This window comes from Amphiprion ocellaris, chromosome 12 (genome assembly GCF_022539595.1).
Source record: "Amphiprion ocellaris isolate individual 3 ecotype Okinawa chromosome 12, ASM2253959v1, whole genome shotgun sequence".
Taxonomy (NCBI): Eukaryota; Metazoa; Chordata; class Actinopteri; family Pomacentridae; genus Amphiprion; species Amphiprion ocellaris.
This window is the reverse complement of record NC_072777.1, coordinates 11,863,503-11,890,851: the sequence shown is the minus strand read 5'-3', so window position 1 is coordinate 11,890,851 and position 27,349 is coordinate 11,863,503. Positions and strand designations below refer to the sequence as shown.

At 40.7% G+C, this 27,349-nt stretch overlaps 1 protein-coding gene across 3 annotated transcripts in view; it reads right to left on the bottom strand.

The window, feature by feature from the left end:
* hivep2a (HIVEP zinc finger 2a) overlaps positions 1 to 27,349 on the bottom strand; it is a 126,860-nt gene that overhangs the window by 66,781 nt on the left and 32,730 nt on the right. The window contains exons 1-2 of one of the 3 annotated variants that reach the window (XM_023267748.3): positions 15,261 to 15,575; positions 1,670 to 1,725 (exon numbers count right to left, since the gene is read on the bottom strand). The exons of 1 other annotated variant lie outside the window; for it this stretch is intronic. The gene's annotated coding sequence lies outside the window, so the exon portion shown is untranslated. Of the gene's footprint in view, positions 1 to 1,669; positions 1,726 to 15,260; positions 15,576 to 27,349 lie in introns of those variants that run through there. One more of the 3 variants, XM_023267747.3, reaches the window with a different exon arrangement.

Here is a 27,349-nt window from a genome sequence, read left to right as displayed (position 1 = left end):
TCACTTGAAGGGTTAAAATGCTGACATGCCACAACTGCTTTTCAGCATTTATGATTTCAAATACAGGGGCTGTATGTGACTAAGCACATTTATTCGAGTACAATTCTACAATTTCATTTAGGTGATGCTTTTATCCAAAGCAACGTACATCTGAGAGTAGATACAACACAAGCAAGGTCAGGAGAAAACAACCTGGATACGCTATAAAACAAGTTCAAGTGTGAGCACAGAGCACTGTATGTAAATACAAGCTTGAGGTACTTTTAATAGTGCTATATATATATATACACTATCCTTCAAATGTTTGCAGTCACTTAGAAATGTCCTTATTTTTGGAAAAAAGCATTTTTTTTTCAACAAAGATAACATTAAATTAATGTAAGAAATATAGTCTAGAGATTGTTAATGTGGTAAATGACTCTTCTAGCTGGAAACGGCTGATTTTTAATGGAATATCTCCATAGGGGTACAGAGGAACATTTCCAGCAACCATCACTCCTGTGTTCTAATGCTACATTGTGTTAGCTAAAGGTGTTGAAAGGCTAATTGATGATTAGAAAACCCTTGTGCAATTATGTTAGCACATGAATAAAAGTGTGAGTTTTTATGGAAAACATGAAATTGCCTGGGTGACCACAAACTTTTGAACGGTAGTGTGTGTGTGTGTGCGTGTGTGTGCGTGTGTGTGTGTGTGTGTGTATATATATATATATATATATTTATATAGTATTTTGACCTCACTACATCTCACAGCTTTTCTTACTAGACGCTTTAAACATTAAGTTTTTTTAAGAATTTTTCATATATGATATTTTCTCTGCACTGCCAGGTCAGTCATAAGACCCTAGTTTAAATCACTAGTGGATGAAGTTCAAAGCTCCATGTGAGCTGCAGTAACACAGTTCAAAGCTCAAGTCAGTCCAGTTTTTAGTTCCTTTCTTGAGCTTTCAATCACATCTTTGTGAATGGAGTTTTATTTTGCTGGAGAAGACCATGAGATGCAGCTGATAGCCTTTGCAGATACTTTCCTTCTCAAATAAAAGTTGTGTCAACTTTTCCAATTACTTTCCGTCCCCTAATTCTGAGAGATTAAAGGGCCACGAGTTCTACATATTCATCTGGTGTGCATGTAAACACATTCGACTTGTAAGTAAAAGTAGTAATTTTAACACAGACAGTTAACCTCAAATGCCAAAACAAGAAAACTGTGTCACTGTGGAAAAAAAACAAACAGACTGTTTATCACTGCAGAATCATCTCTTTCTGAAATTCCTTCATCAAGGAACTTTCCTTTAAACTGCGTTCATGTCATTTTGAAATACACAGTGGAAAGTAGTCCAAGGCAGTTTGGAGACTGTCCAAAGGTTAAGAATACAGCCCTGAATTATGCTGCAAATGTTAACTTTAGATGGGTTCAGATTATGTGTATGGAAAAAGAGCCCTAACACACGTTTTTGGCCCACACACAGACACACACACACACACACACACACAGCACTCTGATTCACACTACTGGTTGTCAACCGAACACACTTTATCACAGCCACAAAACTCAAGTTACACAACACATGCCATGCTGTCCACCATCTTGTAAAAACCTCTGAGGAGCAACTTGAGCCTGAACAGTGCACATGTGGTCAGAGACAGGTGGGGACGCTGGAGGGTTTACCTGGTGGTCTGCAGGGGGTCAGTTCAGTTTTAATGGGAGTGTCTTCATGGGGCCATCTGTAAGAAAACACACATGAGGAGGATCATGAGTGTGACTCCATGGATTTAAAAAAAGAGCTATGCCAGATACAGCACACTGACATTTGGACAAATGAAATGTATAAGGATGCATTTACAATATTTTTACTTTATGGAACATAAAAATGCATACTGAGTTGAAGTATTCAAGCCAGTGTAAACATACTGTAGCATTAACAAGTTGTAATGAGTGGTTGAAAGATTTTTTTTCAGGCAATTCAAACACTGAGATTAAGACTGTGACAAAGTGACAGTTTATCAGCTGCAGTTAAATCACTTGTTTTAGGAGGATATTATTACATTAGAGTTGGTAAAATAGAAGTAACTGTACCGTCATACATGGAGAGAATTGTCAGCATTCAGGAAATCATAACTAAACTGGGCTATGTGTTATTTGGACAGTTTGATTAACTGATATTAGTTTAGATTCAGTCCTGGTTTATTAGTGTATTATAAAGCATCATACATGAATAGATTTTTTTTGTCCAATCTTGTGTGAATTACACATATCGTGTTTGTGTTACATCACTATGTTGAGTCTGAATGAAGCTGGTGAGGATTATTAACGTAAAAAAAAGACGAATGTCTGAATGACAGAATGATGTCATGTTACCAGATTGATGAAGCAGCAAAGGTGTAGACCCCATGTCTAAAAAGAGCTTTATATTTCAGCGGTTTTATAGTTTGCATGCATGTTTGTGGATTTAATCAGGGGTTTCTATATGTGTGTGTGTGTGTGTGTGTGTGTGTGTGTGTGTGTGCGCAGGTCCATTCACTGTCGCAATAGGACACAAACAGGATGTGGCAGAGGAAGTGGTCAACAGAGGTGTGAAGTAAAATCCCCCATCACCGCTCTCGTTGTACGGTCACACACACTGAACGTTCTCTAAAGGAAGACGAAATGAAAAAACGAAAGGAAGCAATGAAGTCGAGGACAGAGTCAGACAGGGGTTAACAGAGAGAGTTTCTTCAAATTTGGGAGAGAAAGGAACAGAGAGTGAAGGTGGGAAGAGAGAAAGCGAGACAGGGAGTAAAACCGAGAAGGTAAAGGGGAAGGTATGGAAGGAGAGGGAGGAGGTGAGAGGGAGGAATGAGAGGAAAAGGAGGAGCAGCTAGAGCAAAAGTGAGAAAGGGAGAGAAAGAATGCTACACAGAGAAAGGAAGGAAGAGAGAGAGCAAGGGGAGAGAAAGAAGCAGATAGTGAGAGAGTGGAGGTGTGAGAGAATGATACAAAATAGAGAAATAGGGAGGAGAAAGAGAGCCAGGAGAACATAAAGAAAGAAAGAAAGAGATAAATGGAAAGGGTGCAAGAGGAGGGAGAGAAAGATGGACGGAGAGCATGAGAGTGAAGGAGAAGGAAAGACAAGGAGGAAACGAAAAAGACCAGGGGAAAGTGTGACAAGTAGGAGGTATAGAAAACAGGCAAACGAAATAGAAAGAAGAAAGGAGTAATGGATTGAGTGAGGGGAGAGAGGGGAGAAGGAAGAGAGAGAAAAATAGAGAGGAGGAAGAGTGGGGGAGCAAGGAAAATGGGTGAGGATGGGAAGGAAGAGATGCAAGAAAGAGAGAGATTGTTAGAAAGAAAAGCATAGAAGGGAAGGGAAGGAAAGACATAAATGATGGGAGAAACAGACAGAATATGGGTGAGAGAAAAGAGAGAAGAGGGCTGAGGTGGAGGAGTGAGCAGAAAAGACAGCCAGGGGTGAGAGATAAAGGGGGAGAGAGGGGAGAAACAGAGAGAGAGAGAAAGCTCACAGTCAGGAAAGTTCCTTCGGTTCATGTGATTTGCCGTCTCTCTACCACATGGTTTAAAATGTGGCAGAGAACGGAAACACACACTGCCACACACACACTGCCACACACACACATACAAATATCCAAACACATACCAGCAACGTAATGAATGGAAAACATCAAAACACACACACTGACAGAAAAGTGGACGGTCACATGTGCCACACACACTTCTAGTGGGACGGCTGTTTTGAGATCAGATTTTTCCGAGTCGTCCTCTTACTCCGCTCTGCCAAGGAGTACAGGCAGGAAAAAACTATGACACTGTTTTTCTGTTTCATGTCTGTCAAAACACACACACAGATGGCGAGGCTGACTTTGTGTGTTTCCATCCGTGTGTACCGAGCTTTTCCAGAGAGGACAATAAAGCCATCCATCTGTGCCGCACCGGGTCTCTTTTATTGGACTATTCCTAACAACATGATCACACTTAATCTACAACGCAGCTCCTTTGCATGTTTTACCCATAATCCCATTAAAGCTGAGTCCAGTCAGTGATTCCATGACTCACAGGGGCTAACATGAAACCGATCAGGTCTGGGTATTGATTATAAAACCACAGCTAACGCTATACCTGAGGGTGGAATTTATTAATTTTCCAGACTGACGTAGTCGTCTTAAAACTTAATGTCTAAACCAGTGGCACCACCGCTAGAAACCAGCCTCTCATCTTCTGATTTTTTTCTCTGTGGACCTTTGACACCCAGAATTAGGGCAACAGTTATTATCACTATCAATCAACCTTCAAATTATTGGCTTCATTAACCAATTAAGTCAAGTGTGACACATTCAAATGCCTTGTTTTCTTTAACCAATAGTTTGACACATAAAGAACTTAACCTTTTGACCCCCAAAATCTGCCAGCGGGTTTGAAAGGAATGTTATATTTAAAAGATCAGCAGAATTTATTTGAACAAATTCTGTATAAAACACAAAATATTCTGTGATCCTTAACAAAAACGTGAAAATGTTTGGGATTTCACTGCAACCAGTAGTCATGTGACAAATTCAGTGATTATTTGGCTGAACTGGGTTGAATGTCAGGCTGTGTTTTGCACAAAGCAGAAAGAGGACAAGTATGGAAACTCATTAAAATGGAAATTGCATCTATAATATGTAGTCATCTTCTTCCAACATTGATAGCACTTGGTAAAATGTTGTACATGTTGATTTCCATGTTATTTGCGATAATATAAATTTTGCATTTTCTTTTCTTTTTGTTGATTTATGACATAACTGTGTCATATTACCCAGAATTCACTTTTAAGTTCTCTCTACTTCTAGTCATGGGTGTACTGTTTCCATAGAGGTGGAGGGCATTATTTTGAAACGTACCAACAGTGAATAAAAATATGACATGAGCAAAAAATTACCAAGAAACTGCTTGGTGTTCAAAAGGTTAAAGCGGCAAATCTTAGCAACTGATAAGCTGAAACTAGAGGGGGCTTTTTTTGTGTGTTTTGGCTCCAAAAGTTACTGACACAATCATCAGATGTTTATCAAAATAACCAACAGTCAATCAACTAACCAGTGAATCAACTCAACATTCCCACTTTACACGGTATTTCTCACCATTTGTGTGAAGAACATAAAGCAGACATTTAAACGTGTTATCTCAGTTCCACTTATGCTCATTAAATAACCACCAATAGGATGACTGGATGAAGGAAGTCGTGGAGGAGATGATATAATTTCAGTAGGCAGTGCTGTACATTAGTTGTAATCAGGTTACCATCATTAGCATGAGTGTAAACATTTGTGGAATTAAGCTCATGTAAGTTATGTGACACTGGACGCTTTAAAGGGAAAGCCCATGAATTATTAGTATTCCAGCAACTGCCTAGATTTTGCTGGATGTAATACTTAAAATTATTATAAGTATTACTGCAACATTCATTCCATTTAAAGAAATTAGCGAGAGTCAGTCAGAAAAAAGTGGTTCAACCATTTTAAGAACATTAGCTAATGAATATTAAGAAAGAAGCAAGTGCACATCGGTATCAGTAGAGGGAATGTGTTTGTCGTATTTATCACATTTGTTTTACTAGCTCATCACAAAAAATGTCAATTTTTAAAAATGCAAATCTTGTAAACCATGCACTCCTTTGACTTAAAAGATAAGGTTGATATTTTATATTTATGCCAAAAAATCCAATGACAACTCTTTACCCTGTCTGTGGCGTTTAAGCCCTCTGCTTCTGACTGCTCACAAGTACGTGGTGTGATTTTCAAAAAAGACAGCGAGTAACCTCCTAACTGACAGATGTGTGTAACTTGTCGAAACTATTACCCAAACAGGAGGAAATTTTGCAAATGTTAGGGACTATTTTCAGCTACGGATGGTTCTCTGGTGATTATTTGGGGCAGCTGGTGCAACAGTGTGACTCATTTCTTGTTTTTTTTTCAATAGCATTTGGATGACAATGGAGCTGTACGGCATGGCAGGATAAGATATCCGGGCTTGGACACACAAACAGTGCTCGTTAGTAGGATACATTTACATCAGTTGCAACAAATATTCAGCTGAAAACTCTTCATACGGTAACAAAGCTCCCACAAAACAGCTCCAGAGTGGTTGTAACTGTGGCCATCATTTGTTGTATCAAGGCTGTAGGAGAAGTTCCTCGCTCAAGGACATCTCAAAAGAAGTTTTCTTGAAAGAGTGTGTCATATTTACATGCTCTACACAGGTTTTTTTCCAGCAACACCATGAACGAAAAACAATCTGTTTATCCTTTGGATCTTCTGTAGCCCCCAATTAAAAATCCACCAACACCATCACATCCAAAGACTTTTAAAAACAGCACTTACAATACTGTTTGTTTTGTGGTGCATTGAGTGTGGAAAAAAGGAGGAAAAAAACGATGAAAGGAAAAATTCAGCAGAGAGAACGGGGATGACATGAAACAAGGTCACAAGTTGGATTCAAATCCACAACATCTGGAATACATGGCTGCAGGGTGGGAAATTACCACCAGCCACCAGCCAAACTCTGGCAACCTGTGGCTGTGTCTGGTAGCCTTGTCTACCGAGCCAACTCTGGCAAGTAACCAACTATCATTTGGAGTTTGAATCCGTTCTAAGTAGCATGTTTGGCTGCCAAAAAGCAGGGAAGAAGCAAGTGAATTTTGGAATCCGTTAACCACCCTAGGCTGACAGATAAAAAGATTCGCTCTCCTTCCCATCTTTCCTGATAGTCTGCTCAGTGGCAGCCCAACAAAAGAAAGCTGATTTAAAAAACAACCCTTACAGCCACGTGACTTCGAGAAAGCGAGGGACTGAATCCAGCTAATCACATCCTTTTTCTTTTCCTACCTTCTTTCCAAAATGGAAGATGGAAAGATCAAGGTGGAGAGGAGACACAAGAGGGCAATGGAGAAACAAAGAGGTGTGGAATATTCCTCTGCCGATTTTCCATTCCAGGAGTAGACTGGGAAGTAAAAAAAAGGCCTCCGGGTGAGGAACAGTTTGGATTCTATTTTCATCTCTTCCCTATTCTCTTTTTTCCTCTCCTCTTCTGCAGTGAACCTGCCTCCTACAGCCTCAAACTACTTCATGTGTATTTTTGTATCCAAGTCCTGCTTCTGCGTTACACAGATCTTTCCAGCTGTGTCCCAGTTTCATACGACTGAAACAATAAATGGTCAATGCAAACATACAAGCAACCTCCAATCAACCATGTAGCATACAGCAAACAGTCCGAGGTTTTACCAAATCTATTAACATTTGTGACACTTTCAAAACAACTACCCTGCGAACTGGCTAAACAACTCACACATCAAATGTCAATAAATTCATGACAGCTGTGACCAATCCAAATGGTGACGCAGCACATCACTCAGTTTCAATTTGTGTTTGTTGGAATGAGTTTCTCTCCTCAAACGTTCCCTGATGTCATCAGCATCTAATAACACCACAAAAAAACAACAAACAATGCCTCAAGCAATTCCTATCTACAACCATAAGACCAACATTCACAGTATCTAGCAAGTAACCATCTATTCACTAAATAAAGCAGGTACTTTTTCTACTGCAGTGTGGTATCAGTCGGTCGTTATGTATGTATCGGTATTCTCAAGTAAGTTCTCTGATATGTGTCAACAATCTGAAAGCTTCTTTTACAGAGTATAATTTGAAAAAGATACTTGAGATAATTTAGAAATGGTGCCATCAAGTAAACCAGGGATGTCAAACATATGGCCAACGGTTCAAAATCGGCCCGTCAGAGGGTCCAATCGAGCCCGCATGATGACGTTGTAAAGTGTAAAAATTACAAAGGTGAAAAAGAATCCTTACTGTGAAAATATTTAAAGACTTTGAACACTGTGAAATGCAATGTCAGCAGATTAAGGACAAAAGGGTTGGTTTGATGGAAACCTATTGTTCATACACGGTCACTACTTTTATGTAATAATATAAATTTTATACATTTACAATACAGGGAGATAACATTGTTTTCCTTAATAGTTTCCACTGTAGTTTTTATGGTGTGGTGTGTCAGTTCAGATGGTCAGGATTACTACACAGATGTGGAAATGAATGCAAATTTAAAACAATTTCTAGATCTTGTCAAGTTGTTTTATGATAAAGTAAAATAGTGTATTGTTCAGTTCCAGATACCTGTGACTAAATGTTTTGTGCCTTTGTAGATACACTGTTACCTTTACGTTGTAATGCACAAAGCATAAACTGAGGCATAATATTGTTCAAATTTCACTTATTTATCTCAAGAAATTTCAAGTTGTTCATAACGTTTGGTAAAAAGATTCATTTCATAAAGTTCATTTAATGTGAACATTTTCAGACTGTACTTTTTTGCACTAGAAAAGGGGAAATATTTGGAGTTGTTTTTATTTATAGGTTATTATGCTCTGATTTTACTGGTCTGGCCCACTTGAGATCAAATCGGGCTGTACGTGGCCCCTGAACTAAAACCAGTTTGACACCCCAGAAATAAACTGTCCAGCAGATCAGCACTGAAACCGTTGTTTAGAATAATCTCTGCACTATCTGCAGCACATGTAGCAGAGTAGGTCTCACAGATGAACAGACAGTGGTGCGGAGCCTAGCAGTTAACTAGTGGGTGAAATACATTGCTGTGAAGTTAATAAACTATAACCCCATCATGTTTCCTTTTCACTGTATCTCTAACACGTTTATAAAGATAAGATAAAGTACAGCCCATGTACTGTCAGCTGTATTTTTGCTCCCTAAAATTGGTACTTACATCATCTCCAAGAATCCAGAATTGGTTGGGCTGTGCTTTCAACCTAGCAAAGTCAGTTACAGGAATCTTAAGCAACACAGCTGTGGCTTCCCAGGCATCAAACAGCCAACCCGAGCCAACCCAAACATCAATCAACCAGTCAAGCAGTAACCATTCAGCTATCCAACCAACCAAACCCAAACTTTGTAATTTATTTTGAAAAGGTGCTATCTAAAAAGTTATCATCCCCAACAGTGTACACATATTTCATGTACACACCAACATACAGTCATACATAAAATCTGTTTACACATCATGTCCATGGATATCTAACCACTCTAATTTAAACCAACTAACCAACAAACCAGCATTTCCCAAAAAAATGCTTAACATCCAAGCCAAGCAAAATTCTTTCTAACAACTTCAACTTAGGATCACACAACAGTACATTTTGAACATCCAATAGTGTGTCCAAACCATCCACAAATTCTGCATAATTACAGTTGGAACAAGCAACTTTGAACCTGAATCTGGACATTTTCTGTGTTTGTGTTCTAAACTGGACTGATTAAAAAAATGTGAGATTGATTTTTGGGATTTTATGATAGAAAGAAGGGGAAAGAGAATGCCCAGGTTTTTTTTTATTCCACAGTTAAGCTGCTCATTATAAAGCCAGACAACACACACACACATATTGTAACCTCCCACCTGACACAAGCACACCTATGAACACAAATGAAACATGAAACGTACAGCTTTCCCCCTCGAGACTTTACACACATGCGTCGCACACAAACACACACATGCACACACAAAATACACTCTCAGACCGCAGAGGAATTTCCTAGTTTCATATAAAACTGATAATGGGATGTGTCCCAGCGGGAGTGGAAAATCAGAGGTGACTTACGAGCCTCCACATTCCAGCCTCACACACACACACACACACACACACACACACACACACACACACACACACACACGCACACACACACACACACACACACACACATACAACCACACTTACTTTCACACCTCTGCAAAGAGCGAAGGAGAAAGAAGGAGAGAGAGTTTGGCAGAGAGAAAACAGTTAACTTCTCTAAGTTTCCATGTCTGCACAGCGTTGGGCCTCTTTATCGTTTTTCTTTCGTTTTGACGGAGAGCGAACGCGGAGGCAGATGGGCCTTTCCTGGGAAGTCAGGAGTGCATTATTGAACATGTTGCTGCAATGTGCAACGCAGTTACTGGGAAGAAGAGGAAAGACAGGACATTAGACAGACAGTCTGTGGGCATGGAAAAACACAAGAAATAAGGAGACAGACATAGGGAAAAAAACTGTGAAGGACAGAGGGAGATATAGCAGAAGAAAAAAAGGAAAAGAGAGAGGAGGATAGGAAGAAGGGCTGAATAGAAAGAGCAGCAAGGCAGAGGAAGACAGGAAGAGTAGTGACAAAGGACAGAAAAGAAGGTAAAAACAGGTACAATGAGGACAAAAGATGAGGGACAGATGACAGTCAGAAAATATACCAAAAAAAGGGAAGCCAAAATGGAAGGAGATGGAGAAAAGAGGAGCAACAGAAAATCTTTCACAGCTATAAGCAACAATTCCTCCATCATCATTCCTCTTTTCTTTGCTCCATCACTTAATTGGACTTTCATCATTGCCTCTACCTCCCACCATCCTTCATCCCTCTATTCTGCCTTCACATCACTCTTTTCATCGCTCCTTCATTACCTTGTAATTCCTGCCTCCATCACTAACACTCCTTCCACCTTTTTCCCTCCATCATCCCTCTATTTCATCCTCTATCAGTCGCTCCCCTTCAACACTCGTTGTCTCTTTCATCCCTCCTTATTCTCCATTAATTAACTCCTCTTTCCTTTTCTTCACTCCTCGGTCCTCATCATCCCTCTGTAACGCTTTCTGTCACTCCTCATTTTCCCATCCCTCCCTCTCTCCGTTTTATTACTCCATCACTCTCCATTGCTCTTTATCCTGCTTTCCTAAGTTTCATCGCCTCTTCTACACCTCCACCCTGCTTCTATTTCTCCCTCCATCTGTCCTTCCCTCCATCAAGCTCTCTGTTTCTGCCACCCTTCAATAATTATTTCCTTCCTTTTGTGAGTCCGTCAACATCCCTCCATCCCCTCCACTTCTTCTTTCATTCTGTTTCACATGTCCTTCGTGCTCACCCTTCCATTTTCCTCCCTCCATCTGTGCGTCCCTCTTTCCCTATCATCCCTCCATTGTGAAGCTCTGTTCGCCAGGCGACCAGAGGCTATGATATGCTGCCACTACCTGCTGTGTGCATGTGTGTGCGTGTGTGTGTGCATGTGTGTGCGTGTGTGTGTGTGTGTGCGTGTGTGTGTGTGTGTGTGTGTGTGTGTGTGTGTGTGTGTGTGTGTGTGTGTGTGTGTGTGTGTGTGTGTGTGTGTGGTCCTGGCAGCGTTTGCAGCACAGAAGGTATAAGGGGCTTATACCTGCAGAGAGAGAGACGGAGAGAGGTAGAGATGAACGTAGAGTGTGGCGTAAAACTGGACGTCAAGGTGATGCAGCCACCTGTCCTGCTGGAGCGCACGTATGGATGTGAGTGTGTGCGTAAGAGTGTGTCAGGGATATTAAGTGTGTTTGGTAACATGGGCTTTGTGGCTGAATTTATGAACGGAAAGATGGAAACATGTCGGAGAGAGAGAATGGAAAGACAAAACTGAATTAGCAGCAACTAACATTAACAATAAGAAGTTGTGTCCACTAAAGCATTTATCTTTTTAAAGCTATTTTTTGGCCTTTTGTTGGCTTTACTTGATAGGAAGACAGGGAGAAGACATGCAGTAAAGGGTTGCGAGCTGGAATCGAACCCAGGCCGCTGCATACATGGGTCGCTCGCTCAACCAGTTGGGCTATCTCGGCGCACTAAAGCACTTATCTTATTAGTTGTTTGCAGTGTCAGTGATGCATATTTGCACCAGCCTAACAACTCAGCATCTATTTCTGCCATTTTCTGTTAGCTGACGGCCGGAAGTTGGACTAAAACTTTAAAACCTAATGAAATGTCTCATCCGTGAGACATTTCATTGGAGGCTTTGGAGGAGGCTTTGATAACGTCTCTGAAGTTGTCCATTGCAAATATCCATCAGATATTAAAACTGTCTGATTCAGCTATAAGATATACTTTGCAAAGTTTGCACAGTAAGCAAATATATAATAAAAATAACAGGCAATAAGACACAACCTCAACTAGTAGCACATATCGTACCTTGACTAAGGGATGAAACACAAGAACAAGAAGCCAACACCAGAAAACTGTGCCAGATTATTATTATTATTAGCTATCAGATTTTAGTTGAGCATATAACCAATACTTTGCCACTTAACTGAGTATACTATTGTGATAACCAAACGATATGATGGCCAAAAGTAAGAAAACACAACCCAAGTTGCAATACATTGAACATATCTTTAAGTTGTCAGGTATAAAAGTTTTTTCTTGTTGTTAAAATGGGATTTTACATTTTCTTTTCAGCAGACGGAGCCAACTTCTTTTGAAAAAAGCTTCTCAGTGGAGGAGAAGTTAGTTATGATCTCTTTTGTTCATCATTTGCTGAGGGGCATCCATGTTGGCAACTGCTGTTTGCTAAGTTGCATGCTAACTGTCCTGTCTCCAGTACTGTATGTTTATTCAAAACAGCCGACGCTTCATTTTCTGTACGGCAGATCACTTTTCCTGACAAACAGACAACCAAACAAACTTTACCTGGCAACAACAACACAACACACACGACAAAAATAAAACCAGATAGTGGGTGAAGTTCCCTGTGATGGATAAGCTGCTTCTGCAGAATGATTTTCATACCGTACGCAAAAAAAAAAAAAATCTGAAACACTGGGCTATTCTTCGGACAAGAGTTGGCTCTGACATACAGTTTCTGTAGCTTTAACACATATAAAAACATAACATTTTCATCACTTGCAGACGATCATCAAAAATAATGTGACTGCCTGCATACTGTAAGTGCTAAAAGTTTATATCCTCAAGCAGCTCCTCCAGCAGGGAAAGATGTGGAAACAGCCATAAACCGAGACGTATAACAGCATCTTTCTGGGAAGAAAGAACTCTGAAGATGAGAATTTTCTTTCTTCCCAGAAACATCCCCTCCCAACAAAAACAACGGCTCCAATTCAAATGAACAGTGTTATCTGTGCTGAAGTAAAGCAATCAACTGTGGCCTTCGTCGCCCACTCAGCCGACTCCGGAGCATCGCGCATAAAACACACGTGCACTGCTAACACACACGTGCACATACCAGGGCAGAAGCAGCACACTTCACTGTCTGAGAATTTGTGAATGGAAAAATGGTTTAACACACTTGGCGGAGCGGCAGGACTTCCTACGCTTCGTTTTCGGAGGACTGGAGGGACTGTTGGTCTGTCTGCTGGTCTGTCTGTCACTCTGTCCGTCAGTCTGCCTGCACTGCTACACCAGCCTTATCAGTCTCCGTTACTGACTGCTTGGACGGCTCGATTGTCTCACTGTTTGAGTGTCTGGCTGTTTCTTGCCATTTTGGCAAGACGCGTCTTTCTCTACTCGTCTGTCAGGCTTTCTGTCTGTTTCTCCCGTCTGCGTGTCCTTCCTTTTTTCTATTTGTTTACCTGTCTGCCTGTCTGCTTTTTTTTTCTACGTGTTTACTTGTCCATCTGAATGTCAACTCGCCTGCCAGCCTTGGTGTTTGAGTGACTTCCTATCTGTCTGCCTGTCTGTCTTCTTGCTTCCAAATCTGTCTGTCGGTCTGTCTGACATGTTTGTGTCTGTCACTTTATTTGTCTTTCCATCTACAGTATTTACTGAGCTGTCTGTCTGTCTGTCCGTCCGTTTCTAGTAAAAGAGACACACAGCTGCATCTTTTCCACTCTCCTTGTCTGTCATCAGATCCACACTGAGTAGAACTTTGCACAATGGAGCAGAAGCCCCTTTTCATAGCTTTAAAGCATATTGATCGAGATGAAAACATACAAATGATCGAAAACTAGGCACTTTTTATGGTTTAGATGGAAGGAGAGTGAGAGAATGAAGGAGAATATAATACGAAAGGAAATAAATGAGAGGAAAACAAGAGGACAGGAGAAAAGAGGAGGAAAACCATAGGAAGCACATGTGAAATACATCTATAAGGGTAAAAGGTGATGCCACTTAGACCTGACATACTTTTCAAAGAAATCTGAAGCCAAAAGCGGCGCTGAGAGAAGGAAGGGAGGGAGGCAGAAAGGAGGATGGGATAAAAGACAGACGGAGGAGCTATAAGCAAAGTGAGGAAGACGCTGGGCAAAAAAGACAAACTCAAGCGGAAAGGGAGAGAACAGCGAAAGAGTAAGGGAAATGAAAAAAATCCAGTCGAGTGAAAATAAGCACTTAAAAGAGTAAACGGCATGCAGAGAGAGAAAAAAGAGAGGGAGGGAAAAAAGCACAACGAGGAATGGCAAGGTCACTGTAATCGCACCTCTCTGCTCTGACAGACAAATGGCGGTGTGTATGTGTGTGTTTGTGTTGTGTGTACGAGAGTAACTTGTTACGCAAGGGACGTCCCAGCAGCGAGGGAGACGTGAAACATAAATACAAACACACACACACACACACACACACACACACACACACACTCGGGCACACACAGGTTTCAGCCTGTTTTCTCGTAAATCACTGTTCTCAAGGCTCGAGACGACCAACACCTTGCGTGTGTGTGTGTGTGTGCGTGTGTGTGTGTGTGTGCGTGTGTGTGTGTGCGTGTGTGTGTGTGTGTGTGTGTGTGTGTGTGTGTGCGTGTGTGCGTGCTGCGGTGGCACCCCTCGGTTAATGGAGGGAACTGACACCACTGTGTGAGACAGTCAGCTGTCCAGTGTGTGTGTGTGTGTGTCCATTAACACCAGCACCCTGGGAGACAGTAGAGGATGATGAAGGATGAGGGTTGGAGTAGATAGATAGATAGATCGATAGATAGATAGATAGATAGATAGATAGATAGATAGATAGATAGATAGATAGATAGATAGATAGATAGATAGATAGATAGATAGATGAGTAACACTCAGGAAACAGACAGAATGATAGCAGAAGAGAGGGCAAATTTCTGATGAAGTAGTTTTTGTCAGTGTCACCCTTGTCACATACACACGCACACCATTACCACACACTGTCATTCACGGCTGCTGCATCGCCACGACAACAGCGGACGAGGACATCCCCCCTGCTTAGTTGCAACACACACAAACACACAGAGACACTCTCACAATCACACACTTCTACATAAACACACACACATACAGGAAAGCACCCCTTTAACAGGCATAGAGAAAGAAAGAAAGACAGCAAGGCAAGAAAAGAAAAGAGAAAAGACAGGAAGTAGATAGATAGATAGATAGATAGATAGATAGATAGATAGATAGATAGATAGATAGATAGATAGATAGATAGATAGATAGATAGATAGATAGATAGATAGATAGATAGATCGATAGACTAACCTGGCCAGCTCTCTCTTTCTATCACCGAAAGCATTCCTCTGTTTTCACACTCCCTCCTTCCATCGCCACGGTAACAGACACACCGACCGGCCGACCCTCTCGCACACTTTCTCTGGCTCTCTCTCTCTCTGTGCCAGACACACACACACACACACACACCAATGCACGCACACACACGAACACAAGTTTAAAGTTCCATTATGTCCAGTTTGTCAGCAGCCATCCATTCATCCATGCCTCCATCCGCTCCTCTGTCCGTCCGTCACTGTGTGTGTTTACATCTGAGTGTGCTCACTCGTTCACCAGGCGGGCATGTGAGAGTGTGTGTCTGTCGGAAGGTGTATGTGTGTGTGTATATGTCTGCGTGTGTGTGTGTCTGTGTGTGTATGTGTGTGTATAGCAGAGTGGGAGCCCTAGAGAAACACTCCTCTTGCCACAGGAGTAAAGCCCAGGCGTGACGCAGAGCCAGAAATAGATGGAGGGGCCCCGGCTGGGAGGGAGGCACCAGGCCAACACTTCTGGCACTTTTGCAAGGACGCGCACAAAAGCGCACAAATATACATGTACAGTACACAAAAGCCCAGCATACACTACACATAAAGGAAGAAAATTACAGTGCACACATGCATTTAGATTTGAAAACCTTTGTATAGCAGTAGAAGTCAAATGTTTACATATACACTGCCGTTCAAAAGTTTCAGGTCACCCAGACAATTTCATGTTTTTCATGGAAACTCACACTTTTATTTATTTGCTAACATAATTGCACGAGGGTTTTCTTATCATCAGTTAGCCTTTCAACACCATTAGCTAACACAATGTAGCATTAGAACACAGGAGTGATGGTTGCTGGAAATGTTCCTCTGTACCTCTATGTGGATATTCCATTCAAAATCAGTTGTTTCCAGCTAGAATAATCATTTACCACATTAACAATGTCTAGACTGTATTTCTGATTAATTTAATGTTATTTTCATTAAAAAAAAACTGCTTTTGTTTCAAAAATAAGGACATTTCTAAGTGACCCTAAACTTTTGAACTGGAGTATATACATATGCAGGTAGTGTTCATACTGCATATGTTTCTGTGTTTAAGATAATGTGGAAAATAATATATTTTAAAATACTTGGTTAGAGCAGAATCTGTTGCCCTTGTTAGGTCAGTTTTAGGACAAAGTAGTGGGACAAGGATTCTGATACAAAGACAAAGCAGCTACAAGAAGTACAGCTGGCTGCAGTTCCTGCCTGGCACAAGCACTGCAGCTGCCAAGTTAACAGACCAGAGGAGCAGAGTTGAAAAACTCCACAATTCTCATTATAGACATCGAACAAATACGCAGGTATTTATATTTTAACTCATACCCTGTATAATGCAAGTATAATGCACACACAGAATATGCACAAACACACATGCAAAACACTCGTAGAGGTGAAGAAACCTGCACATACGCAGTACAATAGCACACATATATGTAGACACACCACACCCGCTCAGGCAATGTGGAAACAGATATACAAACCTTGCACTTGTGTGTTTCTGTTTGTTGTTGCTGCTGATGTTTTGTTTGAGTAGGTATTGACAGAATTGACTAGACTGTCCACTAGTGGGGTTTTGTATTGTTGCCGCACGTGTACACACATGTAGGTTCCTGAGGCAATGCTACAGATAGAGTTTATGCTGCTGTAGCATGAGCTGCTATACATGGACATCTTTTAAACAGTCAGCTAGAACACGTCAACATAAAAAGATGTTGTTTTAAACTAAGAGGCACCTTGGTTTGAGAAGCGTTGTCTTTCTTTTGTTTTCATGGGAACATATGCATATGCTGCATACAAGCATGAGTGCACAAAATGATGTGATCACACACAGAACAGATCTTTCTGTACATGCACTTTTTCTGTCTCCCTAGTGCAGTGTATACATGCATACATACATAGATATATCTACATAGATATCTATATCAATATATCGATATATCTATGTGTGTATGTGTATGTGTGTTTGCGTGTCACTGACACTAGAGCCCCTGCTGTTGTGCACAGAGAATACCAAACTTGAATGCATTTTATATTTATTCATGCATGCACGATAGGCCAGCCTCAGGTCAGTGTCGACATGTACTTACTGTACATGTGTATATGTACTGTGTGTGTGTGTGTGTGTGTGTGTGTGTGTGTGTGTGTGTGTGTTGCACAATGCAGTATATTTGCAAACCTTAGCACTTTGCCGCCTGTGCCTGGTTTAACACTGATGTATACAATATGTATTATGTATTGCCACGCAGTTTTATGAATTATGTACATATGGAGCCTGCTCACTATAAATAGTCCTTCTAGAGTTTAACTTGCCATGAAGCAGCAAGAATGTATGGTTTAATACACCATATTCCAAGCTCTTTGAGATTTGCATTCAACAATATAACTAAGTAGCCAACAATTTACAGTTTTCAACTGAGAGACACCAGAAGAGACAAAAGCTCACAACATATAGACACACACACACACACACCTTCTAACTAGGCCAGATAGATGTCTGTTCTCTCCTAAGCATTAAATGCACATTTATAATTCAGTGCTTTATTGTTGACTATCAGCTATCACACAACACAGACTTGTAAACGTCCACACACACACACACATATACACAGCAGCACACGCTGGTTATGAAACAGCTGTTGAGTCGAGGGCTCTGTATGTATCTGAGCTGTGAGAGTGCAGCTTACATAAATACTTGATCATATCTGGATTGCTCTCGGTCTGAAAATGTATAATCCGCCTTGTTAGGATCACTCACCATGAGGATGGAGGGAGGGGAACGGAGGAGGAGGCAAGCACTGAGGAGGACGGGGGAGAAGGAAGCCTCAGCTGTCAGTTTGTGATGGATACGACGCTCAAAGCACACCACTTGAACATGCTGTCATTTTAACAAGATACAATGCTGTTAGCGTTCAGCAACTACAGTTCCCAGAAGGCTTGGACACCCTTCTGTATTCAGCGCTGTCATGTCACCTCATGTTGCGCTGACAAAATGTGAACAACTGAAAAAAGTATTATTTATACAACTTGGGAACATTCACACAGTATTCCAGTGTGACAACCCTCAGTAGCCTCAAAACAAAATGCTGTCAGACTTGTGTGTTTTTATCATTTGTAACAGTTCCTGAAGTTAAACCTGCTTTTAAATTAGATTAAAGAATAATATTAATGTCAATATTGCATTTTATTAGTCTTTGTTGACTTATCCCCAGCTTTTGCAAAGTAGGACTTAATGTAGTCGTCAACAATTTCTGTATCTTTAACTCAGACACAATCAAATTGGATCCAAATATCTTGTTGCAGTCTCTGCAATGGGATGTAAACTCAAATAGGACTTTCACTAACTGTCTTTATTAAAGTGACAAAGTTTAAAATGTTGCATCTTTCTTATCTATCTTAAGATCCAACTGGTCAACTGTTTCTCCAACTGGCAAAAACTGGGGTCAAGGTGAAAGCAGCACAACCGATCATCTGTTTGAAGAAATCTGAGATGTGGACAAAGAAACCAGGTTTTAATGAAAAAGAAGACAGCCTAAAACAGTAAATGAAACCCTCAAAACAAGCATTTGGTTTATTTCCCTGTATCTGGTGACATGACATAGGAAACAATATGCCTGTTAAACTTTCAGGAGATAGAGCTTGTAATTAGTTGGTGCAATTTACAACAGAGATCTTAACACTTGCAAATATGTGTGCCTGAACCCAAAAACACATGAAAATGTACTCGGTGGAACTGTATCGGACCCAGATCCAGACATCCATGCCCAACTTGGAGACAAAAACCTGATCAGCATGAATTTCACAGCTGATTACTACTGACAAGTTCATGTTAATTTACAAAATTTGTGATTTACCTAATGTAACATTAGTAGCCTGTGTCTGGTCGTAACACATAAAATCCACCCTCCATACCAAGAAGGTTGGTAAAATACATCCAGGTTTTCTGTTAAACCTCACAGCCTGGCTAATCCATTCCTTATTTCAAGTCCACTGTCAGGTGACTGGGGGTCAATGCAAGCCATTTAGAATCAGCGTTGCAGTTTTGTTCCATTTAGCATAATAAAGACAACTTTATCTGTTTGTCCTTTTGAACCACGGAAACTTGGTTGCTGCTACCACTGCTAATGTTAGCTAATATATTATCATCTAACTTGGTACATTGTTGCAAGCTACACTACACAAACACACAGCCTTGTATGATCACAACTGGCTGTATAAAACGTTGATCTGGATAGACGTTTTGGGTTGAGTCTTGGGTCCTATAGCTCCGGTGGACCCCTGAAGACCTCTAGCTCACTGCTGCCAAACAGTTAGCAGGTTTGCTATGTGATTACTAAAAGAATTGTCAAATTAAAATAACAGTTCATTGTTGCTTTTAGTCTAGATCTCTGTACGTTTGACTTTACTGCTAAAGCTGGGTAGCTTTAACGGTCATTGAGGTCAACGGTTGGATCAAAGCTTCACCTTTTTAACAAGTGTGTCGGTGTCTGTTATCTACAGAAGTGCATTACACTTGACTTAGGAGTAAGGAAAACAAAAAAGAAAGAGAAAGTAAAATGGAATGAATTGAACCAACATGACATTCAGAGTGAAAGGGGAAGTGAAATGATGGATGTGAAGTGGAACAGTTTGGGTTATCACATACAATGTGATACGTGACCTGATTTGGACCCCATAATCAGGGAAACTGGCCAGTAAAGAATAGAATGTAAACCTCTAAATGGAGGCCGTTTGTCTGTGGTAGCCGTTACAAGCCCCTGCTCACTCTTCTTCTTTGTTAATGGGGAATATTAATTTCCTGTATTCCATCTTTACTGCATTAATAATTGATGATTAAATATGGCTAGGAGCGTCTCAGACTCGTCGCCAGCCAGGCTCCATCTCGGTCTTTGTCTGTCTACAGGTTTACATTCTGTCTGCCAAGAAGTGTTTTCATTGTGTCTTTTATTGGGTCAGTCTATCACACTCAACCCTCAAAATGTCTTTCTTTTCTTACGTCCTCACTCTATACATCAGTCTGTCTCTGTTTCCCTCTTTAAATGATTCTCTGTCAGTGTTTAACTTTCTTCCCCTGTCTTCTCTCCGTCCTTCTATCTCAAGCACTGGTTCAGTCTGATGGCTGCTAACCAGACTTACTTTCACTTGTTCCTATGAGTGACAAGGCAACAATCCAGCCAGAAACTCCAACACTGGGAGTCGTCAACCATGCAACAGTTGTTTAAACACGTGTGATATCCAGCAGCCAGCTGTGGGAGGATTTAACCAATGAGAGCTCTGCAAGTGAGGCTGAAATATTTGTGTGTTTCTTATTTGGGTTTGTTTCTGCTTGTATCCATTGTAATCCTCATTTTCACACAAGCTATCCTGTCTCATGCCTCATTTGCACCCATTTAGAAGTGTCTGGTATGCTCATAAACTCCACATGTCACTTAACCCTCTGAACCCCAAAACCAGCCTGCGGCTTTGAAAGGCATGTTATGTTTAAAAAATTAAGAAAATTGCACCATTTATCAGAGCTGGAAACTGTGAAAACAGTTATATTTTAAACTTTCTGACTGCCCATAAACTACACATCTGTGGAATGCCATTCGGTTGAGAAACCAAACCAATTCTAAGTTTAAAATCAAAATAATTCATCAAAATTATTATATGCTACATGTGTTAATAACAAAAATCAACAATTTGCGATCAGTTCAACACTCCTTTATGCATTCAGGAGCTTTTCGGCTGAACTGAGGTGAACTATATATGACCTAACACAAAGACACGGATGAATCATATTTATGAACTACAGGAAAGTTTAGCTAATGTCACCCCTCAAACACATGGATTATCGCTGTCTCATTTTTCTTGCTGCTTTATTGAAGTTGGGAGAAAGACTCAGAGTGTACTTCCACAGACCACACAGTGACAGTCACAGTTGGGGGCAGTAAATATTATGTATTTGTCTTGGAGAGTTGCATGCATTTACACCTGTTATACATCAGGCTGCAATTCTTCTTGGATGTATTTACACAGCTTTTTGATATCTGAGAAGGCCAAGATGTATTACGTAGAAAAGGGAGGTCTTAACCATCTCAAAGGTCACCATTGTTTTCTATCTGTGATTTAGTACGGGCAAGAAATGTAGCGTAAAGGCTGTAAGACCTGTATCCAGGGCGACTTAGTCTGGATCATTCGCTATGCCAACAGTTGTCTGGTCTGCACACGCCCTCCGCTCCAATCAAAACTAAAGTTAATCTGAGGTAGCGTTTCACTGCTTACCTGACACGCACACATTATTGTACACACTCGTACTAATACACGCATACAAACAGTTCAGAAAAGTCTGCAGGTGCCCACATGTGGAGGGTTACACAAAACATACGCACACTCACATTCAGCCGCGCACGTCTGTAAGCTTCCACCTAAAGTGATGCACAAACATTCACACAGACACACAGAGAGCAGCCCGCATCTTTGGAAGTGGAGCGGAGAAAATGCAGGGCGGTTTTTCCAGAGCAGAGTTTCCCCGCAGCAAAGCACCATGGGAAACACGGTGGTTCTGAAACAGCGTGCTTACCTTGGAGAGGAGACCCTCACCAGCCGCGTTCCTCTGGATACTTTTTGATAGCAGATAAAAATCAACTTCTGTGTGGCGCATATATCCCACCAACACTGCAGTTTAAAATGAATTTGCAGTTGTGTCCCTAAACTAAACCGTCGATGTTGTATTTAGATTTTTCTAAACCGTCATGCCGACAAAGCCTCAGTTAATTGAACTGAGAGAGAAAGCAAGAGGGACCACTTTAGCCTCTAAGCCACAGGGGGACCCAGTTGAATGTTATGCAACTGAGCCATGCCAACACACACACACACACACACACACACACACACACACACACACACACACACACACACACACACACACACACACACACACACACAAGGCCAGCTGTCCCTGATTCCAGCAGTGAAAACTATCTCTGTGTCTATTTGTCTATCTCTGCTTCCCTGTCATTCCATCCCTTCCTCTCTCTGTCTCTATCTCTCAATCTAACTCCTTCTGTCATTTTGTCAACCCCACTGCACTCCATGGCTAAAACTATGAGGACATTTTCGTGTTTCTTGTTTCTAATGAAGGTAAAGCTTAATGCTACAACATGCAATGATCTTTTACACAACAGTCTCAAAATGACAATGTGTCCACATCTCATTTTGACCTGAAGAAAGACGACAGTTTGTCCGCGCACCTGTGAGTTTGACCACATAACACCAGCGTTAATGCAACGAGGCTCCACAATCTTTTAGAAAGTCTAAAACTAGACAACTGTACACTGCAGCATCACATTAATGCCCATGATTTCAGAATACAATCTCACATGGGTGCAACGTTTAGGTGTACTTTTGGCTGTGTACCTCTTAGCCTAACCTCTCTCCCCTTAACTCTTCTGTCATCTTTTCACCCCCACTTTCTCTCCCCTCCATCATCCGTCTCTCTCTCACCATGTCACTCTGCAGGGTCTCATGTTGCCGGTGGCACCTGTCGCCCCCTGGGGGTGATACAATGCGCGCGCGTGCACACACGTGCACAGACACACACACACACACGGCTCAACTTACTTGCAAAGGCGGTGTTCATTATTAGAAGTCTAGCAATGTGTATAAGGGGCTTCCCAAGCATAACAAGGGCAACACACACACACACACACACACACACACAGAAACACACCCGTATGCCAGCAACCTTCCCAGCAGGCTGAAGGAAGCCTAAACACAAACCTTGAAGTTCACCCTCATTAAGGAGGCTGTTGTCTGGCTCTCTAGCACACTCAGCAGTGGTCAGCTGTGCAGGTACAGCGGCTGACGTCAGCTCTTAAAGGTTACCATAAACCTCCCTCGGTGGAAAACACAGCAGATTACAAAAAAACACAGTGTTTACCCCAAACTTCTGGTCATTAAAGTTAACGAGCCAAACCTCAAAACACAGAGGTTACCCTCGACTTTAATTACAGAGAGTCAACACAAACTCAAGTCACCCCACACACCTTAATCCTGCAGCACAGAGGTAACACCTGTGACATAATAGAAGCATTATAGAATGTAAAGAGCCATAAGAGAGGAATTAAGATGACAAGGATGAAAACAAGTATATTTTTCACCCCGTGCTCTCAATAACCTGTTGTTGTTATTGTACATTTGTACATTTGCTAAAACTCTCTCATTTTTCAAATAAAAGATAAAACCCATTAGTTTATGTAACTCTAAAAATGGCTTCATTTTAGAAGATAAATGTTCGTGTGGTGCTCTGTCTATATTTAAACATAATGTGGTGAAGATAACATGGCATCCTATTGGGCAGTTCATATGAAATTCTTAATTTTTTAATCAAGAATCAAGAAATTTCCTGGCATTTATCAACGTATCTTATGAGCCTCAGCCACTGGCGTGCTGTCAAAGCCTCCTGAAAGATTCTTTGTGTGGTACACATCTTGTTCAGGATGCCGACAACTTGTCATGATTATAGTGATTATAGTAACAATGACACAAACTGCTTCTTCAGAGGATGTATTTTTCTTATAGTGCACCAAATGTAAGTTCTTTAGCATTCATGCTTAGGGGAGTTACTGATCCTTTTTGTAAAATATGTATAAATTCTGTACATTTGTGGTTTATTTTCAAAGAGGTAAATCTTCATAAGAACCACTGCGTTAAAAACATTGAATAAAGACAATGTTATCCTTTTTATTGTCAGGAAGAAAGAAGCCCATAAACTGTAACTCTTAAAGGCTGTTTTCAATAAAAAAAACAAGGTGTTTTTCATATGCCGGAAGACACATTAAGAGCAAAATAAGCATTTAACACCATAGCTGAGCATTTCCACCTACAAACTGTTCACCAATGACAATCTTAAATCAGTCATACCAAAAGGAACCAATCCTGTCAACCTGCAGGTGGGACTTTCTGGACCATCATTCTTGACTGAGTCACTCCAATATTACAACCTGTCATTGTGTATTGTGCAGTTGTTGTACAGTGTTTAAGCAAAGTCATAGGCGAACTGCTTGATGTGCAGCGAGTAGAGGAAGGGTTTGTTCACAAACAAGTAATGGCTACATATATCTGTACATTTTAGTGGAAGCATTGCAGAGTTACATCAAAGCCATTTTAGGACAGGAAGGGACTGTCTTAATGAAAACCTTTAATCAATTTTGTCAATTACCTGAGACTTTAACATTTGTGTTTCTATGAAGTTTTCAGTCAATTTTGAGGAACTATGTTGGCATGTAGTTAAACTGTACAAGACTGGAGCTTTTTCCTGTCCAACTTTCACAGCTTTGTTTAAATTTTGGTAACTTTAGGTCTGATGTAAATGAGCCAGAGGTCGCCAACTGTCTTCTTAAACTGTTACATGTTCGTTTCTCAAATCTGGTTTGCCACCAATGGCCCAAAGTTGGCCCAAATGTCTCTGTATGCAGTGATTCTCAGCCCAAATCAGTCTCAGATTGTAGCCCCAAAACCAAGCCAATCTGGCTGCCACACACAGGCCTGAGCTGCCTCCTATTTGGTGCCTTTTTTAAAAATTTATTTTGAAAAGCCTGCACCCCTTTTGGGTGAACCTTTGTGACAGCCATCTGTCCGTTTATCTGTTTGTATTTCTGTCTGTCTGTTGGGCTATTTGTCTCTCTGTCAGCTTTCCAGTCCAGGCTTGCCCCACAACCCTAAAATTATTCGGGGCTGTCCCCACGGACACTTCAGCTATGTGGCTGTATAACTGAAGCCACTTTGGTCCCAGAGACATCAGGGGTATCCAGTTCAGTGTAACACAAGCAAACTATGCCAATGCAGACACACACTCACATGAAAGGTCCATGATAAATAGCAGAGTGTCAGGGCTACGAGGGCGGAGCTGTCAGTCACAGCTGAGTCAAACCAACCCACCGGCCTAAATCTGCTGGTCACTTTTACAGTTTTACCAGCCAACAACATGTTGGGAAGAACTGGACTCCAAATGATGGCTGGCATCTGTTGAGTAACAAAATCTGAATGTCGATCTGGCATAAAAATCCAAATCATAATCTCTGTTTTGAATGAAAAGCTTCTCAAAGACGTTTCTCAAACGATTACTCTACCTACCAGTTAATTTCAGTCTCATTTGAGTAAAGTCTTTTTAACAGTGCCAATTCCCTGATGCCTTTTACAGCCAATTTCCAGAGCGAAAACACTTTTATACTTTAACAGATGATGTGGGTGTCATTTATGCTCATTCGCCTGTGTGCTTAAGACCGCAGAGTTTCATTATCAACCTGTGAAAAGGTTGGTGGGCTGGCATGGCAATGTAGGAGGAAGGTTTTCTTAATTTAACTCTGTCTTGAGATCCATTGAGATGAGGGAAGGAGGGAAAATTTATCACTACAACTTGGAAGAAGCGATTACATAATATTAATGTAATGAAATCTCTGTTTCAAGTTGGTGGTTTAGATTAATTGTTCAAAATTTGGCAAAGTACACTTGTTGTTTTTCATTCCAACACCTAGCTTGGCTACTTCCAAAGTGAAATGAATATGCCTGCCAGCACCATTGATGCTAATTAATTGGTTTGGTAGAATTACACCTGCACAGAGACCTAGTGCACTAAACGTACTATTAACCCACTATATCTGGCAACTCATGCTTTTACCAGAGATGCTGCAGAGGCCAAACTGTTGTTCATTAAGAATTAGTTACAGTAAATAACTAAATTGTTGAATTTGTATGTGACTTAGTACCATCATTCTTAAGTTTCATATATAGCAGCAAAACTACATGGTTAAGTTTAGGAAAATAGCACTCTTTGAGTTAAAATATGACCCTTTCACAACATTTTTTAAGCTTCTGCTCTATTTTTAGGTTACCAAGGTGATGAGTCTAGTACAATCTAAATTTCTTTGTGATACATCACAGAATTATCTGAAAGAATACACACTTCTTTCAAATGTTTTTTCTCATTTCTGGTCTTCATGCTAAAGACTGTACACTCATTGATATAACCCCTAAGAGCTCATTTCTGTGGATTTGTGTACCGCTTTTTTTGAGAATGTCTGGTGGAAATGCTCAGCCATGAATCTTATTTCACTCATGATTTGTCTTCAAACACATGAACACCATATGGACAAATTAACAAAATTAAACAAAGTTAGATTTTACCAGGGAGGGTCTTTAATTTTTATAAAGAAAGCAAAAAAGCGTATTTGACAAAATTTTGTACTGCTCAGGTATCAAGGATTGAATTTGTGCAGCTTTCTGTAAAGCAAGTACTGTGTGTCTGCAATAAATAAATCAAGATTTAAAACCTAATTCAAGATTTACATTTATAGAACAGTTTGTATTTTTGACGATTTGACTGAAATTCTTTCTGTAAATCACCTTGAGCTAAAAAAAAAATCAGTAAATTACAGTATCTCTTTTTAATGGGTCTGAATCGTAGAGGAATTTGCTGTGATGATAATGATAAAGACACTTCCTTATGAACTTACAAATTTTAGATTAAAAGATTTAAAATGTCAAGTTCTATGTGGGTCTTGAGTGGAGAAAATCCACCAGTTATAAAAATCAGCAAATGATCTACCATCTATGCAAAGCTTAGTTTGGAAATCAGACATGCAAAGGCATATCTGCCCCTCTGATAAAATCTAAAATGGAAAAGCAACAATAGCACCTCCAGTTAATTTGGTGTATTAAGTCCCTGTTCAACAAAATGATGCATTTACAGATTTTAATGGGATGTGGTGAAATGTATTTTACCAGGCAACCCTAACTTTCTCTTGCCCTGAGCTGACAGGAGCAGAAGCTGCCAGGCTGGCTCTGTGTGTGCTTGTGTCAGTCAGTCAGCCAGCGGTTCGTTAACTAATTAGTGAGCTCGTTTATCTCATTAGGCTCTGATTGATCTGCCAGCTGATGGACTGGCAACTGAGCGCTCTGTGTGTGTCTGTTGTACGTCAGACGGAGTGAGCTAATCGATATTAACAACACAGGGAAGAGTTTAAGTGTTACGCAACCTCATTATCTGGCAGCGACTGCGCGGGGGGGAAGGAT